General features: G+C 41.9%; 1 long non-coding RNA gene across 1 annotated transcript; it reads left to right on the top strand.

Annotated features, from left to right (window-relative positions):
* Window positions 1–764: 764 nt before the first annotated feature.
* On the top strand, window positions 765–6,096 carry LOC126983437 (uncharacterized). Its single transcript, XR_007735898.1, has 4 exons — window positions 765–1,003; window positions 3,102–3,125; window positions 3,404–3,464; window positions 4,783–6,096. It is a non-coding gene; the product is annotated as an uncharacterized LOC126983437 (long non-coding RNA).
* Window positions 6,097–6,443: the final 347 nt, after the last annotated feature.

Genomic DNA, 6,443 nt, shown 5'->3' with positions numbered 1-6,443 from the left:
CAATATATATACATAGCCTACTTATATTTCCCTACAAACCCTACTTCTTAATCACTTATATCGTATTTTAGGTCTATATACTTGTTGCAATTGTATAACTTCTTTCTCACCTCCCTTCACTACCACCATCATCATCACCACCATCATCACCACCACCACCATCATCACCACCACCACCATCATCACCACCACCATCATCATCACCACCATCATCATCACCACCACCACCATCATCATCACCACCATCATCACCACCACCATCATCATCACCACCACTCATCACCACCATCATCACCACCACCACCATCATCACCACCACCACCATCATCATCACCACCATCATCACCACCACCATCATCATCACCACCATCATCACCACCACCACCATCATCACCACCACCATCATCACCACCACCACCATCATCACCACCACCACCATCATCACCACCACCACCATCATCATCACCACCACCATCATCACCACCACCACCATCATCACCACCACCACCATCATCACCACCACCACCATCATCACCACCACCACCATCATCACCACCACCACCATCATCACCACCACCACCATCATCACCACCACCACCATCATCATCACCACCATCATCACCACCACCACCATCACCACCACCACCACCACCATCATCATCACCACCATCATCACCACCACCATCATCACCACCACCACCACCACCACCACTCATCACATTATATTTACCAAGGCTACTTAAATTATCCCTCAAACTTAACTTTTTTATCTATATACTTATCACTATTGTACTTATCTAACGCCTCTCTCTCCCCCCCCTCCCTTCACCACCACCACCACCACCGCCAGACCTGCCCATCATCACCACCACCACCACCACCACGACCACGACCACCACCACCACCCCCGCCCCCACCACCACCGCCTCCAATGGACTCCTTCACCCGAGATCAAACTTGTCAAAGGATGGAGGTGCTGTTACTACTGCGACCAGCTTTTTCGGTAAGTAGTAGTAGTAGTAGTAGTAGTAGTAGTAGTAGTAGTAGTAGTAGGCTAATAAAAATAAGAATAAAGTAGCAATCCAACACCTTATTCTCTCTCCCTCTCCCTTCCCTCCCTTATCTCCCCCTTTCCCTCCTTCCCCCTCCCCTCCTTCACTTCTTCCAACATCCAACTACCACTTCCCTCCATCTCTCCTTCCCTCCTCTTCCGATAGTTAAATACCTCCCTTCCCTCCTTTCCTCCATCTACCCCTCCTCCTCCTCCTCCTCCTCCTCCGTCGATAGTTAAGTAGTTTCTCTCCTTCCTCCTCCTCCTCCTCCTCCCTTCCTATATACTTTCCGTCATTAAAACATATATAAATCAGCGTAAATAACAATGATTCTTCCAACACTTGTAGAAATCAAAGCTGTAAATAAAGTAATAATGTTTGTTACTTATAGCCTAATGCCTTTAATGATAGTTCAAAAATGTATCTTTCTCCTTTTTTTTCTCAATTTCCTATTTATTTTTCTCTACCTCCTCTTCCTTTTCCTCTACCTCATTTTCCCGTTCTAATTTCTCTCCTCTTCCTCCGCTCCTCTACCTCGTCACCCTCTTCCTCTACCTCCTTTTCCTCCCTTCCTAATTACTTTCCTTCATCAATACACGATAATCAACCACAAATAACAATAATAACACTAATATCACACAACACCAAATAAATAACTCCTAGAATAATGGTCTTTTAATTGTTAATCATCTACATATATAACCTCATTTCCCGTTACCTTCGAGACATATTTAACTCACCTTCATTAATTCTTCCTCCGCCTCCCCATGGCACACTAAGACACTCGATAAATCACTCACAAATTAAGAAAACCGTGATAATAGGCTTGAAGGAGAAGCGCGTCACACCGCCCACGAGCGGCGACTGACGACTGACCCAAGCAGGACCCAGGAGGCACCCCGCAACCCGCACCGTTCTCATTGGTCAAGCGCAGCCCCTCCTTCGCCCTGATTGGCTAATGAATCCTAGAGGCATCTTGGTATTCTATTATTTTGAGTATATACGTGTTTTTTTATGTCAAGAGCTCGACAAAGTTGTGAATGTTTTGTTTTTTTATAGTTTGATTAAGGCGGTGATAGAAATCTTTGTATTGCCCGACTACTACTACTGCTACTACTACTATTACTACTACTACTACTACTACTACTGCTGCTACTACTGCTACTACTACTACCATCATCCTTCCTGCGGCGCCATGGAAAAATTTCACAATCGATTTCTATAGTCCTTCCATTTTATCGAGTCATTTCAGGCGTGAGCTGTTTGCCACTTCTCCCCTCTCTCCCTCGCTCAACCTACCTCCCTCATTCACTACTCACTCTCCCTCACTCACTTATTCACTCACCCATTTTTTCCATCATAAAGTATCATGTTTTGACTATTCCCCACACCGGTTGCGAAGAGATTTGCAGCACCGATGTGGACGAGGCAGCGTTCCGAACCTGCTTGTACACGTGTTGCCAGAAGTGTTCACATGTTTGAGGACACGTGTGAACACGCCGTAAAGTGACTTGATAAAATGGAAAAACTATACTATCACTACTATTACCATTAATACTACTACCGCCACCACTACTGCTGCTGCTACTACTATTACTATTACTACAACTACCACCACTACTATCACCACCACTTCCACCACTGATACTACTGTTACGCCCTGAATTTCACATCACTATATACCCACACGACCTCTGCGTGTAACAAAACACACGAGAAATTAATCCAGACAAGGAAAGGTTTTGCCGGCTCCGGGGATCGAACCCGCGACCAGCGAGACGGGAAAGCCTCTCCTTAACAAGTAGGCTAAAGAAATACCGCCCTCGTAGAGTGAATTATGGGAGGCTAATCCATCAGGCGGGTGTCACCACTACGACTACTACTACTACTACGACTACTACTACTACTGCTACTACTACTACTACTACGACTACTACTACTATTGTTTCAGAGAGGAATAGGGAAAGTTCAGGTGACTCGGGTTAGATTGAAAAGAAGAAAATGCTTGCTTTCAAAGTAATTTATCTTTTTTTTCTCTTTTCCTTTCAGATTTCCCAAGCTTGTTCGGCTCAGGTGAGTAAGCTAGCAAGGAAAACATGAATAAATGAATGAAAATACGAAGGAAAATATCGATAATTTTTCCTCCTGTGACCTCAAAATCACTTACAATTGCATCTCATCGTAACCTTTCCTTCAACCTTTTGTCTACTCTATGCACTATGAAAAAATACATCTTTGCTTTTTAATCACGTATTTAACAGTTATCTAATACGTAGTGCAGGAGAAGGATGAAGAAGATAGGGGTGTGTGTGTGTGTGTGTGTACCTATACCCTTCTCTTCCTTTCTGCAGCCAGTACGTCAGGAGGGGCGCGACCTGACCTTAACCTCTGGAGCGGCTGTTCTGCCCTCGTGTAAGTATTGAAGTGAAGTGGGTACCTGGGGACGCCTGGGGAAGGTAAACTGTGGTAACCCGGATGTCATAAGAACATAAGAACATAAGAACGTAGGGAGTCTGCAAGAGGCCGGTTGACCTATACAAGGCAGCTCCTGTACACTCAACCGCACCTTACCTCACCATCCATGGCTTTATCTAACCTCTTCTTAAGAACATAAGAACATAAGAACGCAGGAGTCTGCAAGAGGCCGGTAGGCCTGTACGAGGCAGCTCCTTTGACCCTAAGCTCCCGTGTACCTAACCCCACCCCACCTATGTCCGTCCATTTTTATCTTTTCTTTTTGAATGTGACAATTGTGTATCTATGGTATTGGCACCCACAACATGGCTCCCAAGCCTGTTCCATTCGTCCACCACTCTATTGATGAACCAATTCTTGCATATGTCTTTGTTGAATCTGAATTTGTCTAACTTAAAACCATGTCCACGCGTCCTACCTGGTTCTTTAACTATCAAAATCTTATTGACATCCCCTTTATTAAAGCCCTTCATCCATTTATAGACTTCGACCAAGTCTCCTCGCAACCTTCGCCTTTCTAGAGAGTGTTGATTTAAATGCTTCAGCCTGTCTTTATAAGGCAAGTTTCTCACCCCCTGAATCATCTTTGTCATCCTCCTCTGTACAGATTCTAACATCTCGATATCCATTCTATAGTAGGGGGACCAGAACTGAACTCCATAATCGAGATGAGGTCTAACTAGTGCTAAGTAAAGTTTGAGGATGACTTCAGCGCTCCTATTGCTTACGCTCCTTGAGATGAAACCAAGTACTCTGTTTGCCCGATTTTTAGCCTGAATGCATTGAGCCCTAGGACGGAGGTCAGCGCTCACTAGGATTCCTAAGTCTCTCTCACCCCCAGACCTGCTTAGAGGAGTGCCATTTAAGGAGTAATTGCCTGAGGGGTTATTCCTGCCTAAACTCAAAATGCTACACTTTCCGACATTGAATTCAATCTGCCACTTCCCCGCCCAATCATAAAGTCTGTCAAGCTCATCCTGGAGAACGCTAGCGTCCCTGTCTGATTGGATTACTCTACCGATCTTGGTATCATCTGCGAACTTACTGACATCACTACTAATTCCTGTGTCCAAGTCATTGATGTAAATAATAAAAAGCAGAGGACCCAGCACCGACCCCTGTGGGACTCCACTCGTAACACTGCCCCATTCAGATTTTTTACCATTGACTACTAGTAATACTACTAATACTACTACTACTACTACCTACTACTACTACTACTATTACTACTACTACTACTACTACTACTTTTCAGATTGGTGGCGGCACAGCTGAGGCGTGTGTGGGATGTGACACTGTGAGACCTGGCCACATCCCTCCTCCCCCCTCCTGCTGCCTCAAGCCACATCAAAAGAGAGAGAGAGAGAGAGAGAGAGAGAGAGAGAGAGAGAGAGAGAGAGAGAGAGAGTATGTGTGTGTGTGTATGTGTTTTAATAGCCTAATACTAATAATGTTTTTTTTTTTTTTATTTACTACTATACCGGTGAGCTTAACAACTATTTAGCCCTAAGACTCTTGTGTGATGGTAGACTTAAGATTATCCTACATATTTATCTTAACTACTGAGAAAAACAGCATATTTCATTCCTAAACGAAGACCAAACAACATATTTTACTCCTAAGCTACGACAAAATTACATTTCTCACTCCTAAACTACCAAGACTTAGGACCAAACAACATATTTCACTCCTAAACTATCCAGATGGCACAAGAATGAAAGAGTGAACTGGCAAACTCTTGCATTAGAAGATTGGACACCATAGGGATGAAAGAGTGCAATGGATAACTCTTGCATTAGGAAGTTGGACAGCATAGGAATGAAAGAGCGAATTGGTTATAAACTCATGATTTAGAAAGTTGAATAGCATAGGGAAGAAAGAGTGAACTGGTTATGAACTCTTGCAATAAAAGGTTGGACAACACAGGGATGAAAGAATGACAATACTGTTAAACTCTTGCACTATGAGGTTGAACAGTACAGGAATGAAAGAGTGACAGTACTGGCCAACTCTTGCATTAGGAAACTGGACAGCTTAGGAATGAAGGAGCGACAAAACTGATTAGCTCCTGCATTGGAAAGTTGTTTTGCATAGGGATGAAAGAGTGACAATACTGGTTAACTCCTACATTTGGAAGTTGGACAGCATAGGGATGAAAGAGTGAGCCTCCAATCAATGTTCTTCATATCACGTACATCATTAAGGACATCATGCTTGCCTTCATTGCCTGTATAATAGAATAAAATAACTCTCACTACACCTCTCTTGTATACAAAAGACAGAGGTAGGCCTATATTTACTGCCCAAGCTGAAATTATTATGTACTGTATTCCTTGATTTATTTCATTTTATTCACTGATGTATTTCAATTTCATTTTGAGTTGTGGTGTTCTGTAGGGCGAGTTGCCATAAACTTCAATACCATTCAGTTATTTACGTTGAAAGAGATTTCTTGATATGTTTATTTAACTTCAGTCTTTTGTTCTTTAATTGAAATATAATAGATACCTTTCATACTACTACTACTACTACTACTATTACTATTACTACTACTACTACTAATATTACTACTACTACTATTACTACTGCTGTAGTACTAACATTATTGTTACCATTATTATCATTATTATTATTATTATTATTATTATTATTATTATTATTATTATTATTATTATTATTATTATTATTATTATTATTATTATTATTATTATTATTATTATTATTATTATTATTATTATTATTATTATTATTATTATTATTATTATTATTATTATTATTATTATTATTATTATTATTATCATTATTATTATTCCCAGTGTAAGAAGGTGTGTGGCAGACAGGGTAACATTAACCACGTGTGTTGTGAGGGTGGTGGTGGTGGTGGTGGCGGCAGAGGGTGTGGTCGCCAATCTGTAC

This window comes from Eriocheir sinensis, chromosome 54 (genome assembly GCF_024679095.1).
Source record: "Eriocheir sinensis breed Jianghai 21 chromosome 54, ASM2467909v1, whole genome shotgun sequence".
Lineage (NCBI taxonomy): Eukaryota > Metazoa > Arthropoda > Malacostraca > Decapoda > Varunidae > Eriocheir > Eriocheir sinensis.
This window is presented reverse-complemented; position numbering and strand designations above follow the sequence as displayed.